At 38.8% G+C, this 20,519-nt stretch overlaps 1 protein-coding gene across 1 annotated transcript in view; it reads right to left on the minus strand.

The window, feature by feature from the left end:
• SLC35F1 (solute carrier family 35 member F1) overlaps positions 1–20,519 on the minus strand; it is a 237,320-nt gene that overhangs the window by 84,785 nt on the left and 132,016 nt on the right. The gene's annotated exons all lie outside the window — the stretch shown is intronic.

Raw genomic sequence — 20,519 nt, forward strand, 5'->3', positions numbered from 1 at the left:
AATCAAGGGTCTAGTCTAGTTGTTCCCAATGAAAAAACAATCCTTATAGCATAACTGTGATTACTTCCAGGATGAACGTGTCTAAGCCAAAACTCTGAGTGATCTCTGTGGACAGAGCAACTAAAGTAACTGGTATTAGTAATAGCTTTTAACGAGACTGTTAAAAATCCCAACCAAACCAACCAAACAAATGTAAGCTTCTTTTGTTTTTCTTTCATTAGCTAAAAGGAACAGTTTTCTCTGCTGAATAGGTGATTAATGGTCTCCCACTAGAAGGCAAAGGATGTGTTTTGACAAACAAGGTGTGAAACCAGGCCTGGTCCCAGCCATGGGCTGTCTTTCCTGCTTCCACGCTGCAGGATCCTGCTCACACAGATAGAAGATGAAGCTGCTTCTTGATAAGAATAACCTTAGCTGAGCCCAGATTTCTTGTGGGAATAAAAGTGCAAGAAAAAGGAAAGACAGAGCAATACTGAATTTGATGTGGGACAGATTATACTCCAAGGAAGGCACCTTCCTGTCCTCTTATGCTGGGAAGCAGTAGATACAGCTAGAAGTTCTGGGAAACTCCTTTAATGTGAAATTCTGGATTCAAAACTCTACTGCCTTAAAATCTTCTTATTGAACACTATTTTGCCTGATTGGTGTTACCTGTTTTATAGCTCAGGATGTGAAGGACTATATTGTGCATGATTTTCTTACATAATTACATTATATAAATCTGCACTACACTAACACAGAAGTCAAAGTGTTTCACAGCATTATTTGAATAGACCTCTTTGTATTTCAGACATACGTGCATTCCCTGTCTGTTAGATTATGACATAATAATCTATTTTTTAATAGGGTGGTTCCAGTTTCTTGGTCAAACAAGCACGTTTAACATCCATTACAAAAATAAATGCACTTCTAAAAAGTTTAGTATTTATCTATTGGTAGGCAACACTTCTCAGATGCCTATGTTCTAAATTTTAAATGAGGATAGCAATTTTTATTGCTTTCATCTCAAAGAGCTTTAACTGATGAGACAGCTGTGAATGGAAACCTATCCATAGAACCTTATGTTGAGCCAAGTACTTCCAACAATCCACTACACAGACAAACAGAAAATGCTTTTTCTCTCTGCTCATAAAAATTCATTGTATATTAAGCAGCTATTCTACAACCAAATGTTGCCAAACTGCAAATCCCTAATAATCCTCAAGGAAAGTTTCAGAATATTCTTTGCAATGCAAATATGGAGGAACCATAAGTCAGGAGTAACTGTCTTCTGGAGTCTGTCCCTTCCTGATTGTAACTATATCACACCTGGCTCAATTACAGCAATTGTTTTCATAGAATACCTGGCTGAGAAACTTGGTCAGTTTTAATAAGCATTTTGTCTTGGAAAACTTAAATGGGCTGCTCTCTTTTGTTCTTTGTTTCATTTCCTCTCCTACATTACCTTTTAATCTCTCAACTTAGAGTAACTGCATCACAACAGAACCTCATGGGCAGAAGTGACTGTCTCTCAACCACAATTTGTTGACTTTTGTATTGGAGCGCACCAGGAAACCACCCAAGATGTGCTTAAAAGCAATTAGGGTATTGGCTATATTGGGAGGCCCTGAGGGTTTACAAGCTCTCTTATCATGAGACCAATTTATGGATGCTTAAGTTGTAATGAAGCAGAAAAAGTGTAGAAAAACAAACAATTTAAAAATATTTAAGCCTCTGGAGCATGCTTTTGACATATTTTCAAAGTAGCAGAGTATTCTATGATTTAATAATAGGCTTGTTTCTTGAGAAACACTAAAAACTGCTTTAAAATTAAACAGTACCATGTAAAAGCTGAAAAAGCAGGACTATATCAAGAGAAAACAGCAAGGGACTTAACCCTCCATCCAGCCCAGAAGCAATAATCCATAAGTGCTACAAAACTCTAGGTAATAGAGTTGAAGTCCAAAATTTGATCTTTAGAGAAGCTGTCAAACAAAACCTCATTAAATTCACAAGCACTGAAAGTTCTTGAATAGTAGACATGATGCTATAATTTCAAGCATCCCAGAAATGCAATGAAGTCAAAAGTTCAACTTTTCCTTACAAATTCTGCTGTTATAATACTGATTATGGTGCTCAGAAGAATAGTAGCATTGTTCACAAATATATTTATGTTTTGAATTTAGCTTTCTAATTTTTTTTTACACAAGTAGCAAATCATGAAGATATGATGCATTTAAGAAACATCTATTAGTAGTTTCACGTACCCAAACAACAGATTGGGGAGCTCTAAAAGACTCTCAAGAAGGAAGAGATCAGGCATAAGAAGTGTTAAGAAAGCATTTATGTAACTAAGCTGTAACCTTGAAAGTCAGAAATCTAAGAGATAGTTAATACGTTCTTTGATATTGTTTATCACAACTTTGTGCAAAATGCTGCAAAGGTGGTACTCATAAATATAACAGAAATTGAATTCTCACACAGATATGAGTTTGTTTGGAGTTTTTTTTCTGGAAGACACAGAGGCAGTCCTGAGGGGGCTATGATGGAAACTGAAAGCCAGCTGCTGGGGCAGTGCATCGGGGGGCTGCAACGGGGGGTGTTGTTGGGATTGCTGTAACAGACTGAGTCATTCTCTGCCTCTCACCTTCTACTTTGTTTAAAACATGCTTTTAAATTCCCTTTGAATCGAGCAATCAGTACTGACTTCTTTTTCCTCCCTAGTGCATTTAGATTATTAATGTGGGAAGAATGCCCACAGAAGAACACTGATACAAAGTCATTCTAGGCCACTTATTAAATTTTATTTTATTCTGGTTGGATGATGAGTATTGACCAATTTGCTTGCAGTTAGCTCCTGGTTTATTTAATTCCATTCAAAAACCTGTTCACTAGCATAGTGAATCTCCTTTTGGCTATCAACACTACAAGGAAATATCCCATTTTGGTTTTGTGAACACTATTCTCACCAGAGTTTAACTGCAGAATTGATGTTGTACCAGCTGAATTGCACTAGAGATCCAGAAACAGCAGAAATATCATTAGATGGTGGTATAGGCCAACTGGGAGGGAAGCTGGAGATGTGGAGTAATGCACAACAGGAATGGCCATCCAGTCTCCATTCCAGGGCACAGAACAAACCTAGCAGCACATCGCAAAGCCAAATGGATTTAGCTTTCTACTCAAAAAGGTACTTTAAATTAAAAGTTGCATCTTCTCTTCTCCAAAATATTGCCCTATTTATAGACTAATCTTAATTCTATAAACCAGCACAAACCAGAAGGCAATAAGAAGCTCATTTGAATAATCTACTATCGAGAACACCTTTGATTTGCAGAAATGGTCCCCAAACTCTTTGAATCCAGTTCTTTCTTCCTATTTATTGCCTAATTTGCACCTAGCACAGAAGTCAGCAGAGTCAGATTACTAAAGAAAACAGGAGTTTTACAGTCTTATTTTGCATTAGAGGACCCTCTAAGGAGAGCATGGAAATAAGTACTCACAGGAGAGGAAAAGCTGCAGGATCCCCTACTTTTGTTCACAAAGAGCACCCACTAGAGAGACTAAAATGCTTGTGTTTATACAGTGCCCTTAAGTGTTTTTACTTATTATCATTTATGTGATTACAAGCTGTGTTCATAGCAATAAAATAAGGCTAAGCTTGGGTAGTACTAATAGCCCAACTAATTACACTGCTATAAAAGGTTTATGGGTGGTATAAATTTCAATATTATTACTACCATGGCATGACACTCACAGGCTTTGTCTAAAGGAAGGTGTTAGAAAGCCAATCTCCATGTGCTCTATTTTTGCTCTAATTCATAAGCAATTAGCAAAGCCAACAGGATACAGGACCATCCCACCTGGCTGTAGGGCCAATTTAAGTCATGTCTAATCCAGAAGTTACAGTAGAAAAACAATATCACTATGGATTCCTGTTTAGAGATGGAAAAGATCAAAAGGGTTTTCTTCTCATTTCTATGGTCATTTAAAATTCCAGCAGTGTTCCTTTAGCTGTGCCCAACCTTGTCAGACATCAAGAGCAATCTGAGATCTTCAACTGGAAAATGAAAAACTCTCTAATCTTCTGCTTTGTGAATTTGCTCTTATTAATAAAGAGACATGACTCTACTTTTATCTAAACTCGGAAATGGCAGAAGATCCATTTAGGCAGGATACACACCAGCTTTAATGATATTGCTTTGTAGAATACTTCACAGGTTCTAGGTCATATTACAGAAAAATTCAAAAGCGCCAGAATGATGCTATTTGGTGTTAGAAACAAAGAAATCTTCCCAGAGATTATATGAACTCCTTGAGTAAAAGTAGGCAGCTGAAGGCAAAAGATATCATGGAACTGAATCTCCAGATTTCTATAGGGTACAAGAAAGAAGAACTTGAATCCGTTCAACACTGTTCTACCTCCTGTATCAAAAAAGACCTGAAGAAAGTGGATCATTGCTGTTTCATCAGTAGGGGAAGGAATCTTCTAACAAGCTAGCTAGAGTTGCCAGTGGGGCATTTGAACCAAGCAGGAAGTGTGAAATGGAAACACAGGAGTGCCTCTTGATCACGTCGCTTTTCTTGCACGTTACCACAGAAATTGAGCTTTCTATTATGATGGATTTAACAAGGCAGCTGGGAATGGCAGGGAAGGAGGAGCTGCTCACTTACTGGAGCCAGAAGACGAAAGGCAGTCTGCCAAGACCAGGCAAAAAGATATGGACAGTGATCATCCAGAATCAGGAAATGAGGATTCACTGTTACTGGAAGGAACAGGCTGCCACTGTTGCTGAGTGGGAGGGTACGATGGTAAAGTCATTACAGCTGGTATTAGAATGAACAACTGGAGCCCTTGCTGGGGCATCAGGCCACCAAGACTGAAAGGGATCTTATAAATCAGATTGGAAATGCATGTCACCCCATACATAGCTGTACCGATGTTACCCTTTGCAACACTAAAGCCCAAAGACCTGCAGGGTATTCTGATACCGGATTCCAGTTACAATGCCTTGTGACCCACAGTAGTCACGTAAGAAAACACAATTGCTTCAGTATGTTCCTAAGAGTTCATTCTACAAGACAACTGCCAAAAGTGACAAATAGCATCCTGTCCTCCTTCACAAGCTGTACCTGCTGCCAGCAGATTTTCTTCCTTTTACAAGTGGAGGGAGCAGACAGCCATAGTAACAACACTTCAGCAGGCTGTGTGCTTTTGGTGGCATGGGACACTTCTGCACTCAGTGAAGGCTGTACAGTCTATTATCCTTCTAAAAGCTTGGATCAGTAGGCAAACTGCATGCATTGGGCATAACATTAGGAGCACTGTTCAGTCTTTTCACCAGTTTGCCATTATTTTTTCTTCCTCTGGCCAAAAAGAGTGCAGGCAAGTGTAATCTCCTTTTCAGAGTGCCAACTACCAAATCTATCAATCAGGTAGGCACCCTTCTCAGTATAGTCAACCACAAACACTCAAAAATTTCTTCAAATGAAATATCTCATTCAAAATTTGAGAGAGAGCTTACAGAATCTCATTATGCTGAACATAGTAAACTTTGTATTATAAAAAGAAATTGAGATTCCATGTTCGAAAACTTTTCTTTGCCACCATGTAAGAAACATACTTCTTATTAAACTCAGAGGAGGTATTTTCAGTTGACAAAACTAAATGAGGGTTTTAAGAAAGAAACAGACACACATTTATTATCATGAATCTCTTTACAACAGTGTTCTACAAAGCTGGCAGCTCTGTTCTGTACAAAGCACAATGCTTGGCAGTTCGCTTCACTGCCTCTGCTGATTTTTGTTCCTGTTCACAGCAGAGAAACAAGAGTAAGATTAGACTTTAAACAACTTGTTCAGTGTTACACACTGAATCAAAGCTAGAAATAGAATTTTGACACTTTAAACTTGTTGTGTAATGCATTTGAACATATGGCGCCTCGAATAAAACAGCTTTTAAAGGCACCCAGCTACCACAGTAATGGACGGATGGACAGACAGATAATCTGTGTGCTTCTGGTGTGATTTACTGCCTTGTAGGAACCTGTGCTGCACAGCACTGAATTTGCAAATTCCCTGAGACTGTGCTTGACTGAACTCTAACCACAAGGGGCACACCTTTCAAACATAACTTCATTGGTTCTATTTCCATGGCAGCAGCTGTGAAAAGGTTATGCTACTCAGATGAACTGCACCAGTATTTGTGATGAAATGTTTAATCATCAAATCCCTATCAGATACTATTCATATTTACTATATTTCAAAAAGATAGAAATGCAAATTTATCTGTGTTACTAGAGCACATAGCTCAAAAGCTGATTGGAATCTTCTGTGTTAATAAAATGTCTGACTTCAAAACAGTCTATGTTTCCTCAAAATTCATCTATATGAAAAATTCTCATTACAGCTTATACATAAATCAAATCCTTGTGAAATTTCATTCAATTTCTGTCTGTATTTTGGATACGGACGCAATCCATTACTGACATAGTGAAAATGCAGCTCTGTGACAGAGAAAACATTCTAAAAGGCAGGTACTTTTCTTTTTTGTCTTGCTCTATAGTACATATTTCACCTTTATACTTTTGATTGTTTCAGACAAAGGCCCTGAGAAATTACCTCATAATTTGGTCTTATTGTATCATTTCTTTTGATAACAGCATGCCTTGTACCACCCAATGTTGCTGCTTGATGTTGATTTCATTTCTCCTCCTAAAAATAGTAAACAAGTTTTATCCATATGAAACTGTATTGGAATAAAAATTGTTCCTAACAAGTAAACGTGGAGTAAGTACAAAAGGAGTTAATGCCTCATTCAGAATCAAATGCATTGTCTGAGGATAATTTCAAAGATGTGATCAGTTAAGAAGTATTTTCTATCTATAGAGAATACTTGGAATGCATTGATGCCTTGGAGTGGATCCTAAGACTTCAACATCACAAAAATGCTAATAGGATGAAGACATGGAAGCAGGGAGCAGAGCCTAACACAAATGAAAGGACTCTAAAAGAGGAAATCAAAACTAAGAAGAGAAATAAAGCTTTGGATGGCACTGATAGTAGGAAAAGCAGCATAAAAATTATTTTGGTATGGCAGGGATAAATGGAATCAGCAGGGAATTCCTCTGATCACAGATGTGACACAGGGCTCTCAAATTACACAGAGGATGAGAACTGCTGTTCTCCAGGCATGCTGACTCACTCAGCTTTCTGCAAGTCTACATCAGGGTTTTGGTCTCAGCTCCCACGGCTCTTTACTTTACAGCTTTGTTTCCTTGATTTACATGTCTGTTTGTCTGTTCAGGCAATCCCTTCACAGATTTCTTTGTGTGCAACCTCCAAAATTTCCCAGAAGGCTACAGAAAAATCATAATGTATGTATGTTCTGAAGTTAAAATAAAAAGTCGGTTTCTGCTGCACTTTGCTTTTTGCTAGGTTCAACCAAATTCTAAACATAAATTCCATGTTCAGTCTTGTGGCTGTCTCTATTTCAGCTTTAATCTCATTTGGTCCTTTCAACCAGAACTGGACAAGATCAAAAGACAATTTTTCTCTGAACCACTGTTCCCTGAGGGAGTCAGTAATTAGAAATGGGTACCATCAGCTTTTGTCCTTAAACAGCCAAACCTGTCCCCCTCCCCCCCCCCCCCCCAGATTTGCAATTTGGGTATGGTTGGTCTGGTTAGTAATAATATAAAACCCCAACCTGACTGCCCAAACAGCCAGCCACCATGTAACTGTCTGGAGACTGTGCCATCTGCAATTTCAGGCATCCAGAGCATTTGGTTTCACAGCCTGTGACTGCTTTCAGGTCTGACAGAAGCAAATCACAGATTTCTGTTTCCATATGCAGGAACTGAAATCCTTTTTACTCCTCTTGGTCATCTCACCACTGAAAACAGGGCAGTTTGAGCATTTGCTGATGATCACTGAGCAGTGTCACTTTGTGACTCCGGTGCCATTCAGATTTGGGAAACTGGAGATCAGTTCTTCAGGAAATAGTCCTTGAGGAACTATTCCATTTAAGCGCTCCTGTCTGCAGTCCCTTTCCCCAGCAGTTCCCTCACAGAGTCCTTTTGTCAACCAAACCAGCAAAACCAGAGTTCCAGCAGTGATATTTCAAATCCTTTCTGCAGTGACACACGGCTAATTGAGTATCACTTTCCCATGCTGGGAACACTTGACCACTAGAGGGGAAGAATAACCTAGGCAGGTCTCAGGAAGGAGTCTTGGCGGTGTTGGTGGAAACACTCCTGTGTCTTCTCTACTAAGAAGAAAAGGCTGACTGCAATCTTTGGAGTGTCAGGTTGGTGACTGTACAGTTCTGCCATACACCCATTGTCTTGGTGCTTAGGTCATAGTGAACAGACCAATACAACAAAAATAATCCTCTTGTTAAGGATGCTCCTGCACTGCAAGGATGGTTTTCAGAGCAAATATCTGTGTTGTCTGAGCTTTCCCATCTTGCAGATGTCTGACAACATTCCTAAGAACTTCTTCTCTGACCATGTCTCCCTGAAGCCTCACCAAACTCAATTTTTCATGTTAATATTTTCCTTACCTACTAGATGGTACCCACTTTTGAGAGGAAGCACTGGTTGTGCTTGGCAAAAGATTTACAGAAGTATAAAGCTCCTAATAGTAAACCTTGCAACACAATTTCTTGTATCTATTTATTACCTCTGGAAGATACTTTTCTAATACTGGTTCTTAAATTTAGTAGGTGACTGCTATGCAGTTGGTCAACTGGGTCACAAAATCTCCTCTGCAAATTTAACTTAGGAGGTCTTACTACTTTTTGTGATCATATAATTATCACTAGGCAATATAATTTTGGAAGAAAGTGAATAAAAAACCTTTCTTGCTATCATTTAAAGCTCTGAAATGGTTATTACCAGTGTATCTATTAAAATACTTATTGTCCTTGTTTTGAAGTTAGCAAAGTTAATAGGTAATAAAATTAAGTTGTAACAAAGAAATTTAGTTTACTAAATTCCTTGAAGGGGAATGCTTTAAATGCTTTATTCCTGAATGGCACTCTTGATATGGGATATGATTTTCAGTTGAAAATCACGATCAGTAATTTGTTCATGAATCTTCACTGAAGATATAAATTTTGGCTATAACTAATTAGTTCCAACCTAACAAACACTAATCTTTGTCTGTGAGACTGCAAAAGGCAATGACAAACATCACTGCTGTAGATCCCATCACCTATGTCCTTAATTCTACAGCTTTTTATACCTGCCAATAATCTCTCTCTCTCTCAATACCCAGAGAGAAAATTTTTTTCCGTGAAAAATTCTGCTTCTTTTAAGTGTTGCTTACATCTATAATCAATAATTGGTAAAGTCCACTGAATACAACTCTGTACACAACAGATTAAATCCATAAAACATGAAACAGAGCTCAAGAAAGTACAAAATAAAAGCAAAGTGGAATGTATTATTACTACAATAGATAATTTTTGAAAAAACCTACTCAAGCAGTTTATGTCTCAATATTGACATTAACAGAAAACAAACTGTTCCCTCACCAAAGCAGGATTCATTAAAATTATGGAAGTAAACAAAAACTTCACCAAACACATACAAAGAAATGCCTCTGTAATGCACATGACGGCTGACAATGAGTTTCTATTTTTATATCACTGTTCAAAATATTAAGAAATAAGGAGATGCCATTTTGTCAGGTTACTGGCAAAATCTGAAATATTGGAATAAAAATCCTGATTCTTTTGTGAAAAGATTGAGAAGGAATGTTGATAGAACCTGACAATTTGCAGTAAGCAGCTTCCAATCAGGAATGAGTTGCTGTTGTACTATCATGTGGGCATGTAACAAAAAATGAAGATAATTGTGAAAATTTCAAGCAGAAACATCCTGTGTAAATTTGAAGATGTGATTTTCTTCCTTGTGGCAGTTGGCTTGTGTTTATTTGACTGTTTAAGTTTGAATTTCAGGTGCACATACTTAAAAATGTTTTTTAAAATAATTTTAAAATACTTTTAAATACCTGCTGATAGAGAGCACCTTGTGCTTTTCTATACAGGTTCGTTGACACAGCACCTCTACATTTTAGACTCCCTCCTTTTTCCATGGAGGGGGCTATCAGTGTCTTCACTGCTTGACAACTGAAACAACCACCTTGGTTTTAAATCAAGGTTGTTTTTACAAAGGTGATTTTAAAGAGACATTAATCAACCATAAAGATGACATGTCTTCACACAGCTTTAGGCATGGATACAATCTTTATAGACAGAGACACTGAAATACAGCCTGTGTATGAAATGAGTCAGCCCTGCTAAAAATGTTTCTATCATCAAGGCATAGCAACAGTGCAGTCCTTTCACAGACACTCTGAGAACTCTTCCTTGCAATCATGCACTTCTGTTAATAGAAAAGTAAATGTGTACAAGGGGAAGTAGGTATGTATACATGCCCAAACTTCTGTGCTGCCTTGTATCTTACGTTTATTTCAATGGGCTCCTGAAAAGCTCTTGATGAGTGTGCTCTCTATTTTGAAAAAAGATTCTGTTGAGCAGTCATTATATTACTGGCAAAAAATACTATCATAAATACCACAGTCATTTGTCTTCTTAAAGGCAGGTTGTTCTGAGATATGACTTGAGTTCTCTCACCTTGAAGCAGCAACACATTTCTTTTCTGCAGTGTGCCATATCCTTCAAAGAAAAAAGAGCCCTACTTTCTCTTTTATTGGTTTTATTTTACTCCATGCTTCAGAGAAATATTCTTCTGATAAAAACAGACTACTTTATATTTTCTAGGCAAACAACAATAGAAGAAACAAACACATTCAATATCCTTGCTAAATGAAAAGTGGCTGGATTCCCACATTTCTAATACTGCATTCACCAGAGTAAAAAACAGGTGGGTTTGAGTGTGCAGATCTCAGGCAATCATGCACTGCAGATTCACAAGCATTCCCAAGTATTATTTTCCATGCAATTTCAGTGTTACAGTTGCAGTGTGGGGAGAAATGCTGAGAAAAGTTTTAGTCCTGTTTCTGCCCAGTAGCTTCCAGTGATTATTACTTTCCCTATAGATCACGTGACAGGGACGTGACAGTGGTACGTGCCAATCATGCGATCATCTAAAGAGGAACAAAAATATGCTTTCTGATGCAAGGTTCTTGGCCCTTGACAGGGTTTCTCCACGTTGCCCACCTGACATGCTGTGGTTCCTCATGCACCAGGGCAGGACCATTTCCAACCTCCCCTTAAAATTCACTCAGACTTCCTACTGTGAAGCTGTGTCTGAAACTTCAGCTCCTGCCAGCCTACCACTCCCTCAGCTACCTGTTTTTCTTAGAAAGCACTCAACCCAATGATCTCCCAGTGATTGCTGGCTGCCTGCTTCAATGGCCAAGTTCATTCAGACCTCTTATCTCCAGCTTTAGCAAGGACCAGTTCCCAAAAAGCATTTGTACATCAGGTTTGGCTCAGTCATGAGAGCATCAGAAATTCATTGGAATACTTCAAGTGGTTTTGCTGCTCTCTCCAGCTTTGGAATACAATCTTAACACAAGACATTTTGTCTTAAGACAAGATTTAACCCACAGTTTCAGCACACTATTTCAATAGACTCCACAGGGTCCTTCAACAGCATTCATGCATTCTGGAATTCACCTCCATGCCTGGGAAGAGCTCACTGGCAACTTGGTTCCCATGGAAAGCTTGACAATTGGGAAGTTTCTTTTCCCCTTGTGGCATTTCATCTCTTTGAATTGCTATAAAAGCTGTGAGTGACATGAAATATTCCTGGTTATGCCATGGCCTGTTTCCTATCATATGCTTGCCCAAACGAGCATGAAGCCTAGCTCAGGAAAACATGAATTTCTGGGGTCTTGAGATGATAAGCTGTACAAAATAATTCTAAAAATAAATTCTACTGAAAATACATTGTTTGAGGTTTTTATATATACAGATGTATATAATTAGATGTGTGTGCATGGAAAAACCCCATCAATATAAACCACCTCGGGTCCTTTCAAATGGAAACAAACCTCTTACACGCCAAACTTAATAAATGAAGGCACTAACTGTTCTTTTTCTACACCAGGTTGTTTAAATCTTAATAGGAAACTATAAAACACATTCAAACCAAAGATTTCAACTAGCAATGAAAACAAACAGTGTATATCAAAATTTATGGTCATGAACATGCCACTCCCTCCCTTACATCATCAATGGTGCAAATCAGTGCAGAGCCATTTTATTAAAAAAGCAACAGTCCACCTCTACTCTGGGGTGTTAAAACCTCCTTTAGAATTAGGGAAAACAAAACCAAGTAGCAGATCACAGTCAAATAATCAGATTGGCATGGACAAGTGATATTGTGTAAACATTCTAGTAGCTGCACAGAAGCAAGTTCATGAATGTTTAACTCAGAAAAAGCACAGATGATTAATTTTCCTTTGAAACCTTATTTGCTGTATTTCTGTAGCAGTTACAAAAATATCCCTGTGAATTGACTGTCACTGTGATATAACTGAAAACTAAGGGATAAGTGCTCCTTTGAGACATGCACATGGTCTCTCCCCTCCCCTGTGTATTTGAAGCGCTCACTACTGCTGTCAGCAAAGCTCCCACCTTTACCTCAAAGCTCCCTCCTCTCATCAGGGAAATGTGTGCAAGAAATGGAGGAGGCTGACAGCATATATTATCCTTCTCCTTTTTCCCTTAATGTTAAATCAGGAAAGATAGTGTAGGGGGAGGTTCTAACAGAGCTGGTTGCTAATGACCTTGAGCTGCTCTGTTCTGCAGCGAATTGGGTCTAAAGCATCCTCAAGGTTTGTGAGGCAATGTTGCAGCCAAAGGGTAAGGTAAGAGGCCCCTGCATCCTGAGCACATTCCAGAAGTGACTTGGCGTTCCCACCTGTGCTTGGAAGCTCATGAGCAGAAGGGAGAGTACACAGCACAACTGCCGCTGGAATGTTGAGTGCTACATTTGTAAACATTCTTTCAGATGAAGCTGCAATTATTACTATGGCACTATCATCCAGAAATTCAACAGGAATTCAAGGTGACCAGATGCCAATAGCTAACAGTTCAGCCAAATATAAAGGAAAAAAATGCTTACAAAGTGGTAGATAAACTTACAGGATATTTGTACATTTTTTGCCTCAAAGATATATTTAGTTGTAACAATAAATATATGCATTACACTGGTAATTAGGAACATGAAAGAAGAGAAAATCACTGCTTGTGTTAGGACTAAGTATTAAGTGTGAGGCAGAAGAATAAGTTGAGAATACAGCTTTATTCTACTGGCATAACTTTTTATTCCCTTGTTTCATGCTGCCTTATAGTCCTTATTTTAGAAAAGGTGGTACTTGCAAACATTCAGAAAGGATGTGATCTTCACAGGGACTTTGCTGCAAGTCTTGTGTACAGTTTACAACTGGGGTCTGCAAAATGGGATGCTACTGAGTCTTTGATTTAATGAAAACTTAGGAAGTCAATTCAATTCACTGCAGGGACTGCTTTGTTCTTTCATTATGATTCTTTTCTAATGAGAAAGACAATCACAAGGATAAACTCTATTCCTCTGAATTTTTACACTAATTACATACAAAGCACCATTCTGGCAGAGCAGGACTTATCTCCTTCAGGCAATACAGTATCATCTTGTAACCACACTTCAACTCTCCCGTATGAACGCTGGAGCTACGTGGGCTGAATGTGGATCCTGCTACCCTGGCTAGCTGCTTGGCTTGATGAATGTTTAAATATTCCATAAATCACAGGGAAACACTGATACTGCATGAAGCAGCAGAGACAATCCTTGCATTCTGCTTACAGCTGTAGGATCAAGGGTGCAGTATTTTATCAGAACCATTAACTTTCCTCATTGAAGTGGGAAGGGATGGTTGGTTTTGTAAACAGTACTTGAGATGTTTGGTTATATACTAAAAAGAGCCAAACCCATATACTAACACTACAAAGGACAGTTATCTCTTAATTCTTTTAAAAAATCAAGTGTTTGTGATTCAGCTCACATCCTTATGAGACAATTTATTAATTGACATACTGTGAGGCAATCTGGGCTACATAGGGAGCTTCCTTACCTTCAAACAAAATTACTGAGAACAACATTCACCCCTCTGCAATACCCTGATGCTGTGGACTAAGTTTCAAAGCTCAATCTGTGCTCATTGCCATGGTATCTGAGTACTTTCAGGGCTGTGCCATACAATACCTTGCTTTGTACCTGCTCAAAAGCCTTGATTTTTTCACCCACAACATTTATGTCCCTATCTGAACCTGTGGTACAAATACATGCAATGGCATCTGCAGAGATGGGGACAAAGATCAAGCAACAAGATGCATGAGTGGTACAAACTGCACTTCCTCAGAGGTTCCTCGAGCCTGCCCACTCATCCTTCTAGTCATGAGGTTTATCTTAAACAGAAACTCACCTACTTGTGCTCAGATTAGCACTGTCTTCGAAGGACTGGCAGGGCTCCTGGAAAAGTAAGCAAGGGGGGAGCTTCCCAGGCTTAGCAACAAAATCTAAATCCTGATCCAAACATAAATGCTTGCAAATACATGTTGTAGATTTGCCTCAGATCTCAGACTTAGGTGCTGGAATCACTAAAAGAACCACGACAGTATGAAACACCACATTGTGATGATTTTTTGGTTCTGCTAAATTCCACTAGCTACCTGTGATTTTGCAGCTGTGAGCTGAGTAACTGCAATGTTTCCCATTTTATTGCATCCGTGGTTTCTATTTACGGACTTACTGGCATGAAATGGCCACAGCTGGCTAAATGTTCCTAAAATGAATGTACATTTACCTCCAGGGTAAAACTGCCTTTTTCTGAAGTAGTATTCTCAGTATAGACATTGCCTCACAGCAATGATGCAGCATCTTGATGCAAACATGGTTCATCACCCAGGACTTTGGCCAGCCTAAAGCTCAGCATCCCGTTCACGCTCACTGCACTTAGTGCCTGTAGGGTTTGCTCTCATAAAATATACACCAGTCTTTGAACCACAGTGCAAATCTGAATGCTGTGTCTGGAAGGTACTGGTTGAGGGCATAAACTTGGCAGCCAGAAAGATGACCAGGTCTGAGCTTCCCAAAGAGAGAGTGATCTGAACTGCCTGATTTGAATCCTCCAGGGACTTTTTTACAAGGACAGGTACCCCGAGTGCAACTTTAGAACAAATTCACTCTCTGTGTGGACAAGACCTCCCATTCCCTTTTTTAGGTCAAGAGAATGGTAAGAGAACTCCCTTTTTTTTCCTGTGTTCTTGTCTGCATCAGCAGGCACAGGGAAAACGAGGTGTTCCTATCCTTTCACACAATGCCCTCTTGCAGCTTTTTTCTCTGATGGCACAAAGGATACTTCCTTGAGTATCAAAGCTATTTTGAAAGCAACCCAGTAAAACAAGAGGTCTCTCTGGGTTGAATTAGCTGCATCAGGGATCAAGAGATACTACTACAGAGAACACTATAGCATGGATGCTTGATTAGACCAGGCCTTTATTGCTTTGGGGTTATCATGATTATATTAGTGATTGCATCATTAAACCATGACATACAGTGTTCACACTTAACTGCTGCCACCTGCATCCTAGAGGAAGAGTGCTTTCCAATTTTCAGCTTGTATGTGCTGTGGGATGTACATGATTTATTCCAATGATACCATGCAAGAGCGTAGAATGTGCTGCTTTGGCCAGGATTAAAAAGAAGGAAAGATATTTTGTAACACAGGATGCACGCTGTGGGTTTGGACAGCAAGTGCCTAACCTAACAATCAGGAGCACCTCACTGAGAGAAATAACTCTAGCAAGAAAGGGTGGAGAGGCCTTTAGAGCCTTTACCTGCCATTTTATTTGCCCTATGTTTGGGGCCAGGATTCCTCTCTGTAAGTGTTTATTTGTTCCTTGTTAAACAGCTGTCAAAGCAAAACACACCTGATGAAAACAAAAATTGACTAAGCCCTGAGATGCCTGGTCCTTTGTGTGGGTGGAAAGGAGCAGCAGGGCCAAAGCAAAAAGCATCTGTCTGCTGGTCAGTGTGACAAGAACAGCTGACAGTGAAAAAACCCCCTGAGGATTAAAAAATACCATCCAACCTCTCTGCTAGGAATAGCCAAACAAATCAAAACAAAAGACAGAGGCCAAGTCTATTGATTTTAATCCTATCTTTGTATCCCCAACATGGTCTTTTTTTTTTTTTTACCCTGACTTTCTAGCTATGTGTAATAATTATACTGCACTGAAATTGTATGTGTTTTAGTATTATGGCTAAGAATGGAAGAAGACTTCATTGGACCAGGAAGGGAAATTCTATGGTTTAGAACAACTATCATAAAGAATAAAATCCCAAGGTCCTTTATGAAAACTATACATACTTGAAAAGTTTGATACCTCACTGAATTGTTATCACCTACAGAGTAAAATAATGAAGGTTCATTCAGCAGCAGCAGCAGTCAACATTTTATAGCAGGAAATTTTAAAAACTCAATTGAAAGTAGAATGAAAATTCAAACACAAACACAATTATTATGTAAATGGAACTGAACAGAAATCTGGCTCTAGTCATACTGTTTTTTTCCAGCTAGCTTGCTGTGGTGTCCATGATGTGATAGGCAAATCCCAAATACATAACAGATCATAATCCTTGCTCCTCTGAGCATGCTATCCAAAACTGAAAATTGCACATTACGAAAAAAGATCTCTGCAATTTGAAGTGCCTGTAAATAGCCAGCATTCTAGTTTCATTTCTCCTAAAGTACAGAATTCCCTCTGAATATGAAAAGGGCTCTTCAAAGCCCAAACAAAAGGACTATCTGGCTGACCATTTTCATAATAAACATATCCCACACGGTTTGGCATCCCTAATTAGAAGCCCAGAGTAATTAGGAGAAAGTGCATTGCAGACAGCAGTGTGTAACACAGCAGGGAGATTCTGCAGTGATGCTATGAGAATACCAAAGACCTGAAGGTCATTATTTTTCACTGGTTCCAAGCCCTGCTTGCTGCTGTGTTTCATTTTTACAACCCAGAATGAGTGTGTCCCCTTGCACTGGGAGGGCTGTGAGAATCACAGAATCAGAGAATGTTTTGGGTTAGAAAAGACCTTGAAGATCATTCAGTTCCAACACCCCTGCCACTAGACCAGGTTTCTCAGATCCCCATCCAATCTGGCCTGAAACACCTTCAGGGATGAGGCATGTAAACCTACTTTCTTTCAGTTTAAAGCCAGTTCCCCTTGTCCTATCTCTATATACCTTTGTCAAGTGGAAGAGATGGGCCAGCTGGACATGCCTTTCCCTGTGCTTCAAGGGTAATGTCACAGCCTCTTGCAACATCTGCCACATGTTTGCAGGCCAGTGTGGGGGCTGAGTTGTTGCCTTGAGGGACCAAGGACCCCTTCTATCACAGGCAGATAGGACCATAAAGCTGCTTGGCTGCAGCTTTGAACATTTTATTTGACTGGAGGGATAACCAACCTCTTTGTTTTACAGCAGTGGCATGAGCATGCTTAGGAAACTGAACAATGATGAAATGGATCTTTTCTAATCAAAATCACTGCCTGTCATCCTCAGTGAAGAGGAAATTCTGACAGGATCGATGCCTTTCCAGAAGACATTTCATCTCAATGGTACTACACATATTGTCCGAAGTACATGATAGCAAATATAGTTTGATCAGCTTAAATCATATACTTTCTTTGTTTCCCAGAAAAACAAGATTGTTCTTACCAGCAATCGACAAAAAAAGGTGTTGATATTAAAAAAATTCTGTTATGTCTACCTAAGTTAAGTGCATAAAATACCTTAGTATTAATATACCTTTACTAGTGGAATGAAATTAAGTAAAAAGAGGCATTTACCGTTTCTGTCATTCAATAAACAGCTGACAAGCACTGCAGTGAAGAAAAGCAACTCCTATATAGCATTCTATTTTCCTTCAAGTGGTTTTGGTCAATTTTGGTGAAGTAGGAGGGATGCTGGGGAGGGTTGCCGTGTATCTAAATGGAAATGCACACTTGAATAGCAGACACATCTGGAAATTACATATGGCTGAGATACTAATGGCATAAGCCAACCTGAGACAGAAATGCATAAAAAAATGCTATGCCAGTAACAGGTCTGCAATCTTACCAGTCTCACAGGACTCTCTTGCTTACTCAGGGGCACCGATTACCTTTGATTATATGTCAAATGTAAAACATTACAGTTACTGTAGGGAAAACTCTATTTCCACTGACATGTGATACAACCTCATCACTTGGCCTAGAAGCAGAATTCATCCAGACATACAGAGATTCATAAAAAGTGTTTCTGAACTAGCAAATTATTGCCATCCCTTAGTACTGGTGGGCTGAAAATACTCAGTAACTTGTTGCAGTAAAATTCAAGGAACAGCTTTCAATGTGGAGCCCTACTCATGCAGAATCTGGCCCTCAAGGCTTTATGGTTCCCACCTGTTCAGAAGACACTTCCATTGCTCCCTCATTTCTTGTTTTCCAGAGTAACAAAAAAATAGCAGTTTTGTATTTTTTCTGTTTTTAATGATGTCTAGTAGATGTGTTGTTTTCATTTGTAGCATATGTGACGTGGCTTTTAGAAGTAATTTATTTTTGGTGGCAAGCTGCTGATGCTTGCACCCATGTTGGCTGTTAGCAATTAACACCTTCTGGTCCACTATGGACAATTTCCCACTTACTGCTTTTTAAGGTGCTAAAACTAATCTACACCAGCTCCATTTCACCCATTTGAGGCTTTTCTTACTGATAGCCAAGGTTTTTCTTTTCCTCAGCTAATAATGACACATAACCCAGAGGACATAGGGAAGTATCCCTACAAGATTTTGTTAAGAAGAATCCTCTGCTGACGAGGAGACTGAGGTGAGATAATATGTGTTAAAACCTTCTCAGAGGTGTTACCATGGACAAATACAAGTTTTGGCTGTGAAAACAGCAGGCGTGAGAGGAAGCTACCTCAAGAGAAGGAACTGAGGATGTCCTTGTTACCTGTTAAATGTTTGGCATATCAGCCAGATAAAACATAATGACGTTAATTGCCTTATAATGCAGCATAAGTGACATTAACTTTATAATGGCATTGTTCTCATACAAAGAAAACTCCTAAAGAATAATATCCAGACCTAAGCACTGGTGTGTTAATGAGCATTGGACGGGGCACTGCGGTGGATACACACGTGTGGCTAAGTGGCTGCTGGCATCTCTGCATGTCTGAGTCTGTGCCTTCCTAACTGCAAAGAACTTCCACACTCACCTCTTCAGCACAAAAATGAGTTCAACTTAAAATTACATACAATAAAAAAAAAAAAAAAACACAAAAAACCAAAAACCCAAACAAAAGTATCCAGGAAAAAAGGAAAATTTTTCTAGATTCCAGATTCATAGTTGCACTTGTTCACCTGATAGAAAGGGTAGATGGATTTCTCCATCAGAAAAATCCAAGTTTAGACAAATTCTTTCACTTTTTCATGATCTGTGGCTGAGTAGTATCCATGTTTCAAGGCCCATATGAAAATATCACAATCACAAATCTCCCTCAAGGCTTTTTCATTTTTATTTTTTGGTCATGAGAACAAAATTGCAAGAATGATGAAAAGCCTTACTTACATGGAATTCACTGCTTAAAACTATTGAGTCTACTTTTACTCCTTGAAACTTTTCTTTTTTGGTTTTTTTTTGGTTTTTTTTTTTTGGTTGAGTTTTTTTGTTTGTTTTGTTGTTTGGATTTTTCGTTTTGTTTTTCTGGTTTTTTGTTTTGTTTTTGGGGTTTTTTTTTGGTTTTTGGGGGAGGTTTTTTTGGTGGTTTTTTTTGGTTTTGTTTGGTTTTTTGTTGGGTCTTTTTTATCATGGAAATTAAGATTTAAACACACAGAGATTCTGACACCTTCAGGACTGTGCCTCTCAGCACTATCTGATAATATGTGGATTCAATGCAAGGTGACGGTCCTAATCGTTGCATCCATTAGAGTGAGCACTGAGATAAAATTATTTTGGAAAACAATCTCAACTCACAATATAAAAATGTACTGGAAGCTGCTGGCTCCCATGAGCTAAATTTAGGTGCTGGAAGCTGAGCATTCACTGCAGAAGGCTTTAGTCAGAAAAGCTCAGGAACTTTAATCATCTGCTAATGACAATTTTCAGAAACCTGTGCAAATTCTACCTTTTCATTATCACTCAGGGAGTATATATGAACAGTGAGGGACAGCTAAGTCAAAGGGTATCCAGAGTAAATCAGAATTTTGAAGAAGCCTTTAAAGAAAGAGGAACTCTTTACATCTGAGGAAATGATAGCTTTCAGTCCTACAGTGAATTCAGGGTTTTTTTGGCTACCTCAAGTGACACCTCCTTAAACAGTACATTTCTGCAAAAATCCCAAGGATTAAGAAAGCAAGGAAAGAAAAAGACAAAGGGATGCAGTCATTTTTTACTACAAATCAACTTATGATGGCTTGAATTCTGAAGGAGAAAGAGAATGATTTAAAAAATTTTCAATCTTGCATAGAGAGTAAA

This window comes from Corvus cornix, chromosome 3 (genome assembly GCF_000738735.6).
Source record: "Corvus cornix cornix isolate S_Up_H32 chromosome 3, ASM73873v5, whole genome shotgun sequence".
Lineage (NCBI taxonomy): Eukaryota > Metazoa > Chordata > Aves > Passeriformes > Corvidae > Corvus > Corvus cornix.